Consider the following 16615-nt stretch of genomic DNA (forward strand, 5'->3'; position numbering starts at 1 on the left):
TGGTCTCGGTCTCGGTTTAGGTGGTCTTGGTCTTGTCTGGGTCTCGGTTTAGGTGGTCTTGTCTCGGTCTAGGCTTAGTTGGTCTTGGTCTTGTCTTGTTCTCGGTTTAGGTGGTCTTGGTCTTGTCTTGTTCTCAGTTTAGGTGGTCTTGGTCTTGTCTTGTTCTAAGTTTAGGTGGTCTTGGTCTTGGTCTCTGTCTCGGTTTAGGTGGTCTTGGTCTTGTCTGGGTCTCGGTTTAGGTTGTCTTGGTCTTGGTTTCGGTTTAGGTTGTCTTGGTCTTCTCTGGGTCTCGGTTTAGGTGGTTTTGGTCTCGGTCTCGGTTTAGGTGGTCTTGGTCTTGTCTGGGTCTCGGTTTAGGTGGTCTTGGTCTTGGTCTCGGTTTAGGTGGTCTTGTCTTGTTCTCGGTTTAGGTGGTCTTGGTCTTGGTTTAGGTGGTCTTTTCTCGGTCTAGGCTTAGGTGGTCTTGGTCTTGTCTTGGTCTCGGTTTAGGTGGTCTTGGTCTTGATCTCGGTTTAGGTGGTCTTGTCTTGGTCTCGGTTTAGGTGGTCTTGGTCTTGTCTGGGTCTCGGTTTAGGTGGTCTTGGTCTTGTCTGAATCTCGGTTTAGGTGGTCTTGGTCTCGGTTTAGGTGGTCTTGGTCTTCGTCTCGGTTTAGGTAGTCTTGGTCTTGGTGTTCGTCTCGGTTTAGGTGGTCTTGGTCTTGTCTGAATCTCGGTTTAGGTGGTCTTGGTCTTGGTCTCGGTTTAGGTGGTCTTGGTCTTGTTCTCGGTTTAGGTGGTCTTGGTCTCGGTTTAGGTGGTCTTTTCTCAGTCTCGGTTTAGGTGGTCTTGGTCTTGTCTCGGTCTCGGTTTAGGTGGTCTTGGTCTTGTCTTGGTCTCGGTTTAGGTGGTCTTGGTCTTGTCTTGGTCTCGGTTTAGGTGGTCTTGGTCTTGTCTTGTTCTCGGTTTAGGTGGTCTTGTATCAGTCTCGGTTTAGGTGGTCTTGGTCTTGTCTTGGTCTCGGTTTAGGTGGTCTTGTCTTGGTCTTGGTTTAGGTGGTCTTGGTCTTGTCTTGGTCTCGGTTTAGGTGGTCTTGTCTTGGTCTCGGTTTAGGTGGTCTTGTCTCTGTCTCGGTTTAGGTGGTCTTGGTCTTGTCTTGTTCTTGGTTTAGGTGGTCTTGGTCTTGTCTTGGTCTCGGTTTAGGTGGTCTTGGTCTTGTCTTGTTCTTGGTTTAGGTGGTCTTGGTCTTGTCTTGGTCTTGGTTTAGGTGGTCTTTTCTTGGTCTCGGTTTAGGTGGTCTTGTCTCGGTCTCGGTTTAGGTGGTCTTGGTCTCGGTCTCGGTTTAGGTGGTCTTGGTCTTGTCTGGGTCTCGGTTTAGGTGGTCTTGTCTTGGTCTCGGTTTAGGTGGTCTTGTCTTGGTCTCGGTTTAGGTGGTCTTGGTCTTGTCTGGGTCTCGGTGGTCTTGGTCTCGGTCTCGGTTTAGGTGGTCTTGGTCTTGTCTGGGTCTCGGTTTAGGTGGTCTTGTCTTGGTCTCGGTTTAGGTGGTCTTGTCTTGGTCTCAGTTTAGGTGGTCTTGGTCTCGGTGGTCTTGGTCTTGTCCGGGTCTCGGTTTAGGTGGTCTTAGTCTTGTCTTGGTCTCGGTTTGGGTGGTCTTGTCTTGGTCTCGGTTTAGGTGGTCTTGTCTCGGTCTAGGCTTAGGTGGTCTTGGTCTTGTCTTGGTCTCGGTTTAGGTGGTCTTGGTCTTGGTCTCGGTGGTCTTGTCTTGGTCTCGGTTTAGGTGGTCTTGTCTAGGTCTCGGTTTAGGTGGTCTTGGTCTTCTCTCAGTCTCGGTTTAGGTGGTCTTGGTCTTGGTCTCGATGTCGGTTTAGGTGGTCTTGGTCTTGGTCTCGGTTTGGGTGGTCTTGTCTTGGTCTCGGTTTAGGTGGTCTTGTCTCGGTCTAGGCTTAGGTGGTCTTGGTCTTGTCTTGGTCTCGGTTTAGGTGGTCTTGGTCTTGGTCTCGGTTTAGGTGGTCTTGGTCTTGTCTTGTTCTTGGTTTAGGTGGTCTTGGTCTTGTCTTGGTCTTGGTTTAGGTGGTCTTTTCTTGGTCTCGGTTTAGGTGGTCAAGTCTCGGTCTCGGTGTAGGTGGTCTTGGTCTTGGTCTCGGTGGTCTTGTCTTGGTCTCGGTTTAGGTGGTCTTGTCTAGGTCTCGGTTTAGGTGGTCTTGGTCTTCTCTCAGTCTCGGTTTAGGTGGTCTTGGTCTTGGTCTCGATGTCGGTTTAGGTGGTCTTGGTCTTGGTCTCGGTTTGGGTGGTCTTGGTCTTGTCTTGTTCTTGGTTTAGGTGGTCTTGGTCTTGTCTTGGTCTTGGTTTAGGTGGTCTTTTCTTGGTCTCGGTTTAGGTGGTCAAGTCTCGGTCTCGGTGTAGGTGGTCTTGGTCTTGGTCTCGGTCTCGGTTTAGGTGGTCTTGGTCTTGTCTGGGTCTCGGTTTAGGTGGTCTTGTCTTTGTCTCGGTTTAGGTGGTCTTGTCTTGGTCTCGGTTTAGGTGGTCTTGGTCTTGTCTGGGTCTCGGTGGTCTTGGTCTTGGTCTTGGTCTCGGTCTTGGTCTCGGTTTAGGTGGTCTTGGTCTTGTCTGGGTCTCGGTTTAGGTGGTCTTGTCTTGGTCTCGGTTTAGGTGGTCTTGGTCTTCTCTCAGTCTCGGTTTAGGTGGTCTTGGTCTTGGTCTCGGTCTCGGTTTAGGTGGTCTTGGTCTCGGTCTCGGTTTAGGTGGTCTTGGTCTTGTCTGGGTCTCGGTTTAGGTGGTCTTGGTCTTGGTCTCGGTCTCGGTTTAGGTGGTCTTAGTCTTGTCTGGGTCTCGGTTTAGGTGGTCATGGTCTCGGTTTAGGTGGTCTTGGTCTTGGTCTAGGTGGTCTTGGTCTTGTCTTGGTCTCGGTTTATGTGGTCTTGGTCTTGTCTTGGTCTCGGTTTAGGTGATCTTGTCTTGGTCTCGGTTTAGGTGGTCTTGGTCTTGTCTTGGTCTCGGTTTAGGTGGTCTTGTCTTGGTCTCGGTTTAGGTGGTCTTGGTCTTGTCTTGTTCTCGGTTTAGGTGGTCTTGGTCTGGTCTGGGTCTCGGTTTAGGTGGTCTTGGTCTTGTCTGGGTCTCGGTTTAGGTGGTCTTGGTCTCGGTCTAGGTGGTCTTGTCTTGGTCTCGGTTTAGGTGGTCTTGTCTCAGTCTCGGTTTAGGTGGTCTTGGTCTTGTCTTGGTCTCGGTTTAGGTGGTCTTGGTCTTGTCTTGGTCTCGGTTTAGGTGGTCTTGGTCTTGTCTTGGTCTCGGTTTAGGTGGTCTTGTCTCAGTCTCGGTTTAGGTGGTCTTGGTCTTGTCTTGGTCTCGGTTTAGGTGGTCTTGTCTTGGTCTTGGTTTAGGTGGTCTTGGTCTTGTCTTGGTCTCGGTTTAGGTGGTCTTGTCTTGGTCTCGGTTTAGGTGGTCTTGTCTCGGTCTCGGTTTAGGTGGTCTTGTCTCGGTCTCGGTTTAGGTGGTCTTGTCTCGGTCTCGGTTTAGGTGGTCTTGGTCTTGTCTTGTTCTTGGTTTAGGTGGTCTTGGTCTTGTCTTGGTCTCGGTTTAGGTGGTCTTGGTCTTGTCTTGTTCTTGGTTTAGGTGGTCTTGGTCTTGTCTTGGTCTTGGTTTAGGTGGTCTTTTCTTGGTCTCGGTTTAGGTGGTCTTGTCTCGGTCTCGGTTTAGGTGGTCTTGGTCTCGGTCTCGGTTTAGGTGGTCTTGGTCTTGTCTGGGTCTCGGTTTAGGTGGTCTTGTCTTGGTCTCGGTTTAGGTGGTCTTGTCTTGGTCTCGGTTTAGGTGGTCTTGGTCTTGTCTGGGTCTCGGTGGTCTTGGTCTCGGTCTCGGTTTAGGTGGTCTTGGTCTTGTCTGGGTCTCGGTTTAGGTGGTCTTGTCTTGGTCTCGGTTTAGGTGGTCTTGTCTTGGTCTCAGTTTAGGTGGTCTTGGTCTCGGTGGTCTTGGTCTTGTCCGGGTCTCGGTTTAGGTGGTCTTGTCTTGGTCTCGGTTTAGGTGGTCTTAGTCTTGTCTTGGTCTCGGTTTGGGTGGTCTTGTCTTGGTCTCGGTTTAGGTGGTCTTGTCTCGGTCTAGGCTTAGGTGGTCTTGGTCTTGTCTTGGTCTCGGTTTAGGTGGTCTTTTCTTGGTCTCGGTTTAGGTGGTCTTGTCTTGGCCTCGGTTTAGGTGGTCTTGTCTCGGTCTCGGTTTAGGTGGTCTTGGTCTTCTCTCAGTCTCGGTTTAGGTGGTCTTGGTCTTGGTCTCGGTCTCGGTTGAGGTGGTCTTGGTCTTGGTCTCGATGTCGGTTTAGGTGGTCTTGGTCTTGTCTTGGTCTCGGTTTAGGTGGTCTTGGTCTTGTCTTGTTCTTGGTTTAGGTGGTCTTGGTCTTGTCTTGGTCTTGGTTTAGGTGGTCTTTTCTTGGTCTCGGTTTAGGTGGTCTTGTCTCGGTCTCGGTTTAGGTGGTCTTGGTCTCGGTCTCGGTTTAGGTGGTCTTGGTCTTGTCTGGGTCTCGGTTTAGGTGGTCTTGTCTTGGTCTCGGTTTAGGTGGTCTTGTCTTGGTCTCGGTTTAGGTGGTCTTGGTCTTGTCTGGGTCTCGGTGGTCTTGGTCTGGGTCTCGGTTTAGGTGGTCTTGGTCTTGTCTGGGTCTCGGTGGTCTTGGTCTTGGTCTTGGTCTCGGTCTTGGTCTCGGTTTAGGTGGTCTTGGTCTTGTCTGGGTCTTGGTTTAGGTGGTCTTGTCTTGGTCTCGGTTTAGGTGGTCTTGGTCTTCTCTCAGTCTCGGTTTAGGTGGTCTTGGTCTTGGTCTCGGTCTCGGTTTAGGTGGTCTTGGTCTCGGTCTCGGTTTAGGTGGTCTTGGTCTTGTCTGGGTCTCGGTTTAGGTGGTCTTGGTCTTGGTCTCGGTCTCGGTTTAGGTGTTCTTAGTCTTGTCTGGGTCTCGGTTTAGGTGGTCATGGTCTCGGTTTAGGTGGTCTTGGTCTTGGTCTAGGTGGTCTTGGTCTTGTCTTGGTCTCGGTTTATGTGGTCTTGGTCTTGTCTTGGTCTCGGTTTAGGTGGTCTTGTCTTGGTCTCGGTTTAGGTGGTCTTGGTCTTGTCTTGGTCTCGGTTTAGGTGGTCTTGTCTTGGTCTCGGTTTAGGTGGTCTTGGTCTTGTCTTGTTCTCGGTTTAGGTGGTCTTGGTCTGGTCTGGGTCTCGGTTTAGGTGGTCTTGGTCTTGTCTGGGTCTCGGTTTAGGTGGTCTTGGTCTCGGTCTAGGTGGTCTTGTCTTGGTCTCGGTTTAGGTGGTCTTGTCTCAGTCTCGGTTTAGGTGGTGTTGGTCTTGTCTCGGTCTCGGTTTAGGTGGTCTTGGTCTTGTCTTGGTCTCGGTTTAGGTGGTCTTGGTCTTGTCTTGGTCTCGGTTTAGGTGGTCTTGGTCTTGTCTTGGTCTCGGTTTAGGTGGTCTTGGTCTTGTCTTGGTCTCGGTTTAGGTGGTCTTGTCTTGGTTTAGGTGGTCTTGGTCTTGTCTTGGTCTCGGTTTAGGTGGTCTTGTCTTGGTCTCGGTTTAGGTGGTCTTGTCTCGGTCTCGGTTTAGGTGGTCTTGTCTCGGTCTCGGTTTAGGTGGTCTTGGTCTTGTCTTGTTCTTGGTTTAGGTGGTCTTGGTCTTGGTCTCGGTTTAGGTTGTCTTGGTCTTGTCTTGTTCTTGGTTTAGGTGGTCTTGGTCTTGTCTTGGTCTTGGTTTAGGTGGTCTTTTCTTGGTCTCGGTTTAGGTGGTCTTGTCTCGGTCTCGGTTTAGGTGGTCTTGGTCTCGGTCTCGGTTTAGGTGGTCTTGGTCTTGTCTGGGTCTCGGTTTAGGTGGTCTTGTCTTGGTCTCGGTTTAGGTGGTCTTGTCTTGGTCTCGGTTTAGGTGGTCTTGGTCTTGTCTGGGTCTCGGTGGTCTTGGTCTCGGTCTCGGTTTAGGTGGTCTTGGTCTTGTCTGGGTCTCGGTTTAGGTGGTCTTGTCTTGGTCTCGGTTTAGGTGGTCTTGTCTTGGTCTCAGTTTAGGTGGTCTTGGTCTCGGTGGTCTTGGTCTTGTCCGGGTCTCGGTTTAGGTGGTCTTGTCTTGGTCTCGGTTTAGGTGGTCTTAGTCTTGTCTTGGTCTCGGTTTAGGTGGTCTTTTCTTGGTCTCGGTTTAGGTGGTCTTGTCTTGGCCTCGGTTTAGGTGGTCTTGTCTTGGTCTCAGTTTAGGTGGTCTTGGTCTCGGTGGTCTTGGTCTTGTCCGGGTCTCGGTTTGGGTGGTCTTGTCTCGGTCTAGGCTTAGGTGGTCTTGGTCTTGTCTTGGTCTCGGTTTAGGTGGTCTTTTCTTGGTCTCGGTTTAGGTGGTCTTGTCTTGGCCTCGGTTTAGGTGGTCTTGTCTCGGTCTCGGTTTAGGTGGTCTTGGTCTTCTCTCAGTCTCGGTTTAGGTGGTCTTGGTCTTGGTCTCGGTCTCGGTTTAGGTGGTCTTGGTCTTGGTCTCGATGTCGGTTTAGGTGGTCTTGGTCTTGGTCTCGGTCTCGGTTTAGGTGGTCTTGGTCTTCTCTCAGTCTCGGTTTAGGTGGTCTTGGTCTTGGTCTCGGTCTCGGTTTAGGTGGTCTTGGTCTTGGTCTCGGTCTCGGTTTAGGTGGTCTTGGTCTTGGTCTCGGTGGTCTTGTCTTGGTCTCGGTTTAGGTGGTCTTGTCTAGGTCTCGGTTTAGGTGGTCTTGGTCTTCTCTCAGTCTCGGTTTAGGTGGTCTTGGTCTTGGTCTCGATGTCGGTTTAGGTGGTCTTGGTCTTGGTCTCGGTTTGGGTGGTCTTGTCTTGGTCTCGGTTTAGGTGGTCTTGTCTCGGTCTAGGCTTAGGTGGTCTTGGTCTTGTCTTGGTCTCGGTTTAGCTGGTCTTGGTCTTGGTCTCGGTTTAGGTGGTCTTGGTCTTGTCTTGTTCTTGGTTTAGGTGGTCTTGGTCTTGTCTTGGTCTTGGTTTAGGTGGTCTTTTCTTGGTCTCGGTTTAGGTGGTCTTGTCTCGGTCTCGGTGTAGGTGGTCTTGGTCTTGGTCTCGGTCTCGGTTTAGGTGGTCTTGGTCTTGTCTGGGTCTCGGTTTAGGTGGTCTTGTCTTTGTCTCGGTTTAGGTGGTCTTGTCTTGGTCTCGGTTTAGGTGGTCTTGGTCTTGTCTGGGTCTCGGTGGTCTTGGTCTTGGTCTTGGTCTCGGTCTTGGTCTCGGTTTAGGTGGTCTTGGTCTTGTCTGGGTCTCGGTTTAGGTGGTCTTGTCTTGGTCTCGGTTTAGGTGGTCTTGGTCTTCTCTCAGTCTCGGTTTAGGTGGTCTTGGTCTTGGTCTCTGTCTCGGTTTAGGTGGTCTTGGTCTCGGTCTCGGTTTAGGTGGTCTTGGTCTTGTCTGGGTCTCGGTTTAGGTGGTCTTGGTCTTGGTCTCGGTCTCGGTTTAGGTGGTCTTAGTCTTGTCTGGGTCTCGGTTTAGGTGGTCATGGTCTCGGTTTAGGTGGTCTTGGTCTTGGTCTAGGTGGTCTTGGTCTTGTCTTGGTCTCGGTTTATGTGGTCTTGGTCTTGTCTTGGTCTCGGTTTAGGTGGTCTTGTCTTGGTCTCGGTTTAGGTGGTCTTGGTCTTGTCTTGGTCTCGGATTAGGTGGTCTTGTCTTGGTCTCGGTTTAGGTGGTCTTGGTCTTGTCTTGTTCTCGGTTTAGGTGGTCTTGGTCTGGTCTGGGTCTCGGTTTAGGTGGTCTTGGTCTTGTCTGGGTCTCGGTTTAGGTGGTCTTGGTCTCGGTCTAGGTGGTCTTGTCTTGGTCTCGGTTTAGGTGGTCTTGTCTCAGTCTCGGTTTAGGTGGTCTTGGTCTTGTCTTGGTCTCGGTTTAGGTGGTCTTGGTCTTGTCTTGGTCTCGGTTTAGGTGGTCTTGGTCTTGTCTTGGTCTCGGTTTAGGTGGTCTTGTCTCAGTCTCGGTTTAGGTGGTCTTGGTCTTGTCTTGGTCTCGGTTTAGGTGGTCTTGTCTTGGTCTTGGTTTAGGTGGTCTTGGTCTTGTCTTGGTCTCGGTTTAGGTGGTCTTGTCTTGGTCTCGGTTTAGGTGGTCTTGTCTCGGTCTCGGTTTAGGTGGTCTTGTCTCGGTCTCGGTTTAGGTGGTCTTGGTCTTGTCTTGTTCTTGGTTTAGGTGGTCTTGGTCTTGTCTTGGTCTCGGTTTAGGTGGTCTTGGTCTTGTCTTGTTCTTGGTTTAGGTGGTCTTGGTCTTATCTTGGTCTTGGTTTAGGTGGTCTTTTCTTGGTCTCGGTTTAGGTGGTCTTGTCTCGGTCTCGGTTTAGGTGGTCTTGGTCTCGGTCTCGGTTTAGGTGGTCTTGGTCTTGTCTGGGTCTCGGTTTAGGTGGTCTTGTCTTGGTCTCGGTTTAGGTGGTCTTGTCTTGGTCTCGGTTTAGGTGGTCTTGGTCTTGTCTGGGTCTCGGTGGTCTTGGTCTCGGTCTCGGTTTAGGTGGTCTTGGTCTTGTCTGGGTCTCGGTTTAGGTGGTCTTGTCTTGGTCTCGGTTTAGGTGGTCTTGTCTTGGTCTCAGTTTAGGTGGTCTTGGTCTCGGTGGTCTTGGTCTTGTCCGGGTCTCGGTTTAGGTGGTCTTGTCTTGGTCTCGGTTTAGGTGGTCTTAGTCTTGTCTTGGTCTCGGTTTGGGTGGTCTTGTCTTGGTCTCGGTTTAGGTGGTCTTGTCTCGGTCTAGGCTTAGGTGGTCTTGGTCTTGTCTTGGTCTCGGTTTAGGTGGTCTTTTCTTGGTCTCGGTTTAGGTGGTCTTGTCTTGGCCTCGGTTTAGGTGGTCTTGTCTCGGTCTCGGTTTAGGTGGTCTTGGTCTTCTCTCAATCTCGGTTTAGGTGGTCTTGGTCTTGGTCTCGGTCTCGGTTGAGGTGGTCTTGGTCTTGGTCTCGATGTCGGTTTAGGTGGTCTTGGTCTTGGTCTCGGTCTCGGTTTAGGTGGTCTTGGTCTTCTCTCAGTCTCGGTTTAGGTGGTCTTGGTCTTAGTCTCGGTCTCGGTTTAGGTGGTCTTGGTCTTGGTCTCGGTGGTCTTGTCTTGGTCTCGGTTTAGGTGGTCTTGTCTCGGTCTCGGTTTAGGTGGTCTTGGTCTTCTCTCAGTCTCGGTTTAGGTGGTCTTGGTCTTGGTCTCGATGTCGGTTTAGGTGGTCTTGGTCTTGGTCTCGGTTTGGGTGGTCTTGTCTTGGTCTCGGTTTAGGTGGTCTTGTCTCGGTCTAGGCTTAGGTGGTCTTGGTCTTGTCTTGGTCTCGGTTTAGGTGGTCTTGGTCTTGATCTCGGTTTAGGTGGTCTTGTCTTGGTCTCGGTTTAGGTGGTCTTGTCTCAGTCTCGGTTTAGGTGGTCTTGGTCTTGTCTGGGTCTCGGTTTAGGTAGTCTTGGTCTTGTCTGGGTCTCGTTTTAGGTGGTCTTGGTCTTGTCTGGGTCTCGGTTTAGGTGGTCTTGGTCTTGTCTCAGTCTCGGTTTAGGTGGTCTTGGTCTTGGTTTAGGTGGTCTTGTCTTAGTCTCGGTTTAGGTGGTCTTGGTCTTGTCTTGGTCTCGGTTTAGGTGGTCTTGGTCTTGGTCTCGGTCTAAGTGGTCTTGGTCTTGTCTGGGTCTCGGTTTAGGTGGTCTTGTCTTGGTCTCGGTTTAGGTGGTCTTGGTCTTGTGTTGTTCTCGGTTTAGGTGGTCTTGGTGTCGGTCTCGGTTTAGGTGGTCTTGGTCTTGTCTGGGTCTCGGTTTAGGTGGTCTTGGTCTTGGTCTCGGTCTCGGTTTAGGTGGTCTTGGTCTTGTCTGGGTCTCGGTTTAGGTGGTCTTGGTCTTGGTCTCGGTTTAGGTGGTCTTGGTCTTGTCTGGGTCTCGGTCTAGGTGGTCTTGGTCTTGTCTCAGTCTCGGTTTATGTGGTCTTGTCTTGGTCTCGGTTTAGGTGGTCTTGTCTCGGTCTAGGCTTAGGTGGTCTTGGTCTTGTCTTGTTCTCGGTTTAGGTGGTCTTGGTCTTGTCTTGTTCTCAGTTTAGGTGGTCTTGGTCTTGTCTTGATCTCAGTTTAGGTGGTCTTGGTCTCGGTTTAGGTGGTCTTGTCTCGGTCTAGGCTTAGGTGGTCTTGGTCTTGTCTTGTTCTCGGTTTAGGTGGTCTTGGTCTTGTCTTGTTCTCAGTTTAGGTGGTCTTGGTCTTGTCTTGATCTCAGTTTAGGTGGTATTGGTCTCGGTCTCGGTTTAGGTGGTCTTGGTCTTGTCTGGGTCTCGGTTTAGGTGGTCTTGTCTCGGTCTAGGCTTAGTTGGTCTTGGTCTTGTCTTGTTCTCGGTTTAGGTGGTCTTGGTCTTGTCTTGTTCTCAGTTTAGGTGGTCTTGGTCTTGTCTTGTTCTAAGTTTAGGTGGTCTTGGTCTTGGTCTCTGTCTCGGTTTAGGTGGTCTTGGTCTTGTCTGGGTCTCGGTTTAGGTTGTCTTGGTCTTGGTTTCGGTTTAGGTTGTCTTGGTCTTCTCTGGGTCTCGGTTTAGGTGGTTTTGGTCTCGGTCTCGGTTTAGGTGGTCTTGGTCTTGTCTGGGTCTCGGTTTAGGTGGTCTTGGTCTTGGTCTCGGTTTAGGTGGTCTTGTCTTGTTCTCGGTTTAGGTGGTCTTGGTCTTGGTTTAGGTGGTCTTTTCTCGGTCTAGGCTTAGGTGGTCTTGGTCTTGTCTTGGTCTCGGTTTAGGTGGTCTTGGTCTTGATCTCGGTTTAGGTGGTCTTGTCTTGGTCTCGGTTTAGGTGGTCTTGGTCTTGTCTGGGTCTCGGTTTAGGTGGTCTTGGTCTTGTCTGAATCTCGGTTTAGGTGGTCTTGGTCTCGGTTTAGGTGGTCTTGGTCTTCGTCTCGGTTTAGGTAGTCTTGGTCTTGGTGTTCGTCTCGGTTTAGGTGGTCTTGGTCTTGTCTGAATCTCGGTTTAGGTGGTCTTGGTCTTGGTCTTGGTCTCGGTTTAGGTGGTCTTGGTCTTGTTCTCGGTTTAGGTGGTCTTGGTCTCGGTTTAGGTGGTCTTTTCTCAGTCTCGGTTTAGGTGGTCTTGGTCTTGTCTCGGTCTCGGTTTAGGTGGTCTTGGTCTTGTCTTGGTCTCGGTTTAGGTGGTCTTGGTCTTGTCTTGGTCTCGGTTTAGGTGGTCTTGGTCTTGTCTTGTTCTCGGTTTAGGTGGTCTTGTCTCAGTCTCGGTTTAGGTGGTCTTGGTCTTGTCTTGGTCTCGGTTTAGGTGGTCTTGTCTTGGTCTTGGTTTAGGTGGTCTTGGTCTTGTCTTGGTCTCGGTTTAGGTGGTCTTGTCTTGGTCTCGGTTTAGGTGGTCTTGTCTCTGTCTCGGTTTAGGTGGTCTTGGTCTTGTCTTGTTCTTGGTTTAGGTGGTCTTGGTCTTGTCTTGGTCTCGGTTTAGGTGGTCTTGGTCTTGTCTTGTTCTTGGTTTAGGTGGTCTTGGTCTTGTCTTGGTCTTGGTTTAGGTGGTCTTTTCTTGGTCTCGGTTTAGGTGGTCTTGTCTCGGTCTCGGTTTAGGTGGTCTTGGTCTCGGTCTCGGTTTAGGTGGTCTTGGTCTTGTCTGGGTCTCGGTTTAGGTGGTCTTGTCTTGGTCTCGGTTTAGGTGGTCTTGTCTTGGTCTCGGTTTAGGTGGTCTTGGTCTTGTCTGGGTCTCGGTGGTCTTGGTCTCGGTCTCGGTTTAGGTGGTCTTGGTCTTGTCTGGGTCTCGGTTTAGGTGGTCTTGTCTTGGTCTCGGTTTAGGTGGTCTTGTCTTGGTCTCAGTTTAGGTGGTCTTGGTCTCGGTGGTCTTGGTCTTGTCCGGGTCTCGGTTTAGGTGGTCTTAGTCTTGTCTTGGTCTCGGTTTGGGTGGTCTTGTCTTGGTCTCGGTTTAGGTGGTCTTGTCTCGGTCTAGGCTTAGGTGGTCTTGGTCTTGTCTTGGTCTCGGTTTAGGTGGTCTTGGTCTTGGTCTCGGTGGTCTTGTCTTGGTCTCGGTTTAGGTGGTCTTGTCTAGGTCTCGGTTTAGGTGGTCTTGGTCTTCTCTCAGTCTCGGTTTAGGTGGTCTTGGTCTTGGTCTCGATGTCGGTTTAGGTGGTCTTGGTCTTGGTCTCGGTTTGGGTGGTCTTGTCTTGGTCTCGGTTTAGGTGGTCTTGTCTCGGTCTAGGCTTAGGTGGTCTTGGTCTTGTCTTGGTCTCGGTTTAGGTGGTCTTGGTCTTGGTCTCGGTTTAGGTGGTCTTGGTCTTGTCTTGTTCTTGGTTTAGGTGGTCTTGGTCTTGTCTTGGTCTTGGTTTAGGTGGTCTTTTCTTGGTCTCGGTTTAGGTGGTCTTGTCTCGGTCTCGGTGTAGGTGGTCTTGGTCTTGGTCTCGGTCTCGGTTTAGGTGGTCTTGGTCTTGTCTGGGTCTCGGTTTAGGTGGTCTTGTCTTTGTCTCGGTTTAGGTGGTCTTGTCTTGGTCTCGGTTTAGGTGGTCTTGGTCTTGTCTGGGTCTCGGTGGTCTTGGTCTTGGTCTTGGTCTTGGTCTCGGTTTAGGTGGTCTTGGTCTTGTCTGGGTCTCGGTTTAGGTGGTCTTGTCTTGGTCTCGGTTTAGGTGGTCTTGGTCTTCTCTCAGTCTCGGTTTAGGTGGTCTTGGTCTTGGTCTCGGTCTCGGTTTAGGTGGTCTTGGTCTCGGTCTCGGTTTAGGTGGTCTTGGTCTTGGTCTCGGTCTCGGTTTAGATGGTCTTAGTCTTGTCTGGGTCTCGGTTTAGGTGGTCATGGTCTCGGTTTAGGTGGTCTTGGTCTTGGTCTAGGTGGTCTTGGTCTTGTCTTGGTCTCGGTTTATGTGGTCTTGGTCTTGTCTTGGTCTCGGTTTAGGTGGTCTTGGTCTTGTCTTGGTCTCGGTTTAGGTGGTCTTGTCTTGGTCTCGGTTTAGGTGGTCTTGGTCTTGTCTTGTTCTCGGTTTAGGTGGTCTTGGTCTGGTCTGGGTCTCGGTTTAGGTGGTCTTGGTCTTGTCTGGGTCTCGGTTTAGGTGGTCTTGGTCTCGGTCTAGGTGGTCTTGTCTTGGTCTCGGTTTAGGTGGTCTTGTCTCAGTCTCGGTTTAGGTGGTCTTGGTCTTGTCTTGGTCTCGGTTTAGGTGGTCTTGGTCTTGTCTTGGTCTCGGTTTAGGTGGTCTTGGTCTTGTCTTGGTCTCGGTTTAGGTGGTCTTGTCTCAGTCTCGGTTTAGGTGGTCTTGGTCTTGTCTTGGTCTCGGTTTAGGTGGTCTTGTCTTGGTCTTGGTTTAGGTGGTCTTGGTCTTGTCTTGGTCTCGGTTTAGGTGGTCTTGTCTTGGTCTCGGTTTAGGTGGTCTTGTCTCGGTCTCGGTTTAGGTGGTCTTGTCTCGGTCTCGGTTTAGGTGGTCTTGGTCTTGTCTTGTTCTTGGTTTAGGTGGTCTTGGTCTTGTCTTGGTCTCGGTTTAGGTGGTCTTGGTCTTGTCTTGTTCTTGGTTTAGGTGGTCTTGGTCTTGTCTTGGTCTTTGTTTAGGTTGTCTTTTCTTGGTCTCGGTTTAGGTGGTCTTGTCTCGGTCTCGGTTTAGGTGGTCTTGGTCTCGGTCTCGGTTTAGGTGGTCTTGGTCTTGTCTGGGTCTCGGTTTAGGTGGTCTTGTCTTGGTCTCGGTTTAGGTGGTCTTGTCTTGGTCTCGGTTTAGGTGGTCTTGGTCTTGTCTGGGTCTCGGTGGTCTTGGTCTCGGTCTCGGTTTAGGTGGTCTTGGTCTTGTCTGGGTCTCGGTTTAGGTGGTCTTGTCTTGGTCTCGGTTTAGGTGGTCTTGTCTTGGTCTCAGTTTAGGTGGTCTTGGTCTCGGTGGTCTTGGTCTTGTCCGGGTCTCGGTTTAGGTGGTCTTGTCTTGGTCTCGGTTTAGGTGGTCTTAGTCTTGTCTTGGTCTCGGTTTGGGTGGTCTTGTCTTGGTCTCGGTTTAGGTGGTCTTGTCTCGGTCTAGGCTTAGGTGGTCTTGGTCTTGTCTTGGTCTCGGTTTAGGTGGTCTTTTCTTGGTCTCGGTTTAGGTGGTCTTGTCTTGGCCTCGGTTTAGGTGGTCTTGTCTCGGTCTCGGTTTAGGTGGTCTTGGTCTTCTCTCAGTCTCGGTTTAGGTGGTCTTGGTCTTGGTCTCGGTCTCGGTTGAGGTGGTCTTGGTCTTGGTCTCGATGTCGGTTTAGGTGGTCTTGGTCTTGGTCTCGGTCTCGGTTTAGGTGGTCTTGGTCTTCTCTCAGTCTCGGTTTAGGTGGTCTTGGTCTTGGTCTCGGTCTCGGTTTAGGTGGTCTTGGTCTTGGTCTCGGTGGTCTTGTCTTGGTCTCGGTTTAGGTGGTCTTGTCTCGGTCTCGGTTTAGGTGGTCTTGGTCTTCTCTCAGTCTCGGTTTAGGTGGTCTTGGTCTTGGTCTCGATGTCGGTTTAGGTGGTCTTGGTCTTGGTCTCGGTTTGGGTGGTCTTGTCTTGGTCTCGGTTTAGGTGGTCTTGTCTCGGTCTAGGCTTAGGTGGTCTTGGTCTTGTCTTGGTCTCGGTTTAGGTGGTCTTGGTCTTGATCTCGGTTTAGGTGGTCTTGTCTTGGTCTCGGTTTAGGTGGTCTTGTCTCAGTCTCGGTTTAGGTGGTCTTGGTCTTGTCTGGGTCTCGGTTTAGGTAGTCTTGGTCTTGTCTGGGTCTCGTTTTAGGTGGTCTTGGTCTTGTCTGGGTCTCGGTTTAGGTGGTCTTGGTCTTGTCTCAGTCTCGGTTTAGGTGGTCTTGGTCTTGGTTTAGGTGGTCTTGTCTTAGTCTCGGTTTAGGTGGTCTTGGTCTTGTCTTGGTCTCGGTTTAGGTGGTCTTGGTCTTGGTCTCGGTCTAAGTGGTCTTGGTCTTGTCTGGGTCTCGGTTTAGGTGGTCTTGTCTTGGTCTCGGTTTAGGTGGTCTTGGTCTTGTGTTGTTCTCGGTTTAGGTGGTCTTGGTGTCGGTCTCGGTTTAGGTGGTCTTGGTCTTGTCTGGGTCTCGGTTTAGGTGGTCTTGGTCTTGGTCTCGGTCTCGGTTTAGGTGGTCTTGGTCTTGTCTGGGTCTCGGTTTAGGTGGTCTTGGTCTTGGTCTCGGTTTAGGTGGTCTTGGTCTTGTCTGGGTCTCGGTCTAGGTGGTCTTGGTCTTGTCTCAGTCTCGGTTTATGTGGTCTTGTCTTGGTCTCGGTTTAGGTGGTCTTGTCTCGGTCTAGGCTTAGGTGGTCTTGGTCTTGTCTTGTTCTCGGTTTAGGTGGTCTTGGTCTTGTCTTGTTCTCAGTTTAGGTGGTCTTGGTCTTGTCTTGATCTCAGTTTAGGTGGTCTTGGTCTCGGTTTAGGTGGTCTTGTCTCGGTCTAGGCTTAGGTGGTCTTGGTCTTGTCTTGTTCTCGGTTTAGGTGGTCTTGGTCTTGTCTTGTTCTCAGTTTAGGTGGTCTTGGTCTTGTCTTGATCTCAGTTTAGGTGGTATTGGTCTCGGTCTCGGTTTAGGTGGTCTTGGTCTTGTCTGGGTCTCGGTTTAGGTGGTCTTGGTCTTGTCTTGTTCTCAGTTTAGGTGGTCTTGGTCTTGTCTTGTTCTAAGTTTAGGTGGTCTTGGTCTTGGTCTCTGTCTCGGTTTAGGTGGTCTTGGTCTTGTCTGGGTCTCGGTTTAGGTTGTCTTGGTCTTGGTTTCGGTTTAGGTTGTCTTGTTCTTCTCTGGGTCTCGGTTTAGGTGGTTTTGGTCTCGGTCTCGGTTTAGGTGGTCTTGGTCTTGTCTGGGTCTCGGTTTAGGTGGTCTTGGTCTTGGTCTCGGTTTAGGTGGTCTTGTCTTGTTCTCGGTTTAGGTGGTCTTGGTCTTGGTTTAGGTGGTCTTTTCTCGGTCTAGGCTTAGGTGGTCTTGGTCTTGTCTTGGTCTCGGTTTAGGTGGTCTTGGTCTTGATCTCGGTTTAGGTGGTCTTGTCTTGGTCTCGGTTTAGGTGGTCTTGGTCTTGTCTGGGTCTCGGTTTAGGTGGTCTTGGTCTTGTCTGAATCTCGGTTTAGGTGGTCTTGGTCTCGATTTAGGTGGTCTTGGTCTTCGTCTCGGTTTAGGTAGTCTTGGTCTTGGTGTTCGTCTCGGTTTAGGTGGTCTTGGTCTTGTCTGAATCTCGGTTTAGGTGGTCTTGGTCTTGGTCTCGGTCTCGGTTTAGGTGGTCTTGGTCTTGTTCTCGGTTTAGGTGGTCTTGGTCTCGGTTTAGGTGGTCTTTTCTCAGTCTCGGTTTAGGTGGTCTTGGTCTTGTCTCGGTCTCGGTTTAGGTGGTCTTGGTCTTGTCTTGGTCTCGGTTTAGGTGGTCTTGGTCTTGTCTTGGTCTCGGTTTAGGTGGTCTTGGTCTTGTCTTGTTCTCGGTTTAGGTGGTCTTGTCTCAGTCTCGGTTTAGGTGGTCTTGGTCTTGTCTTGGTCTCGGTTTAGGTGGTCTTGTCTTGGTCTTGGTTTAGGTGGTCTTGGTCTTGTCTTGGTCTCGGTTTAGGTGGTCTTGTCTTGGTCTCGGTTTAGGTGGTCTTGTCTCTGTCTCGGTTTAGGTGGTCTTGGTCTTGTCTTGTTCTTGGTTTAGGTGGTCTTGGTCTTGTCTTGGTCTCGGTTTAGGTGGTCTTGGTCTTGTCTTGTTCTTGGTTTAGGTGGTCTTGGTCTTGTCTTGGTCTTGGTTTAGGTGGTCTTTTCTTGGTCTCGGTTTAGGTGGTCTTGTCTCGGTCTCGGTTTAGGTGGTCTTGGTCTCGGTCTCGGTTTAGGTGGTCTTGGTCATGTCTGGGTCTCGGTTTAGATGGTCTTGTCTTGGTCTC

Source organism: Odontesthes bonariensis, chromosome 1 (assembly GCF_027942865.1).
Source record: "Odontesthes bonariensis isolate fOdoBon6 chromosome 1, fOdoBon6.hap1, whole genome shotgun sequence".
NCBI classification, from domain to species: domain Eukaryota; kingdom Metazoa; phylum Chordata; class Actinopteri; order Atheriniformes; family Atherinopsidae; genus Odontesthes; species Odontesthes bonariensis.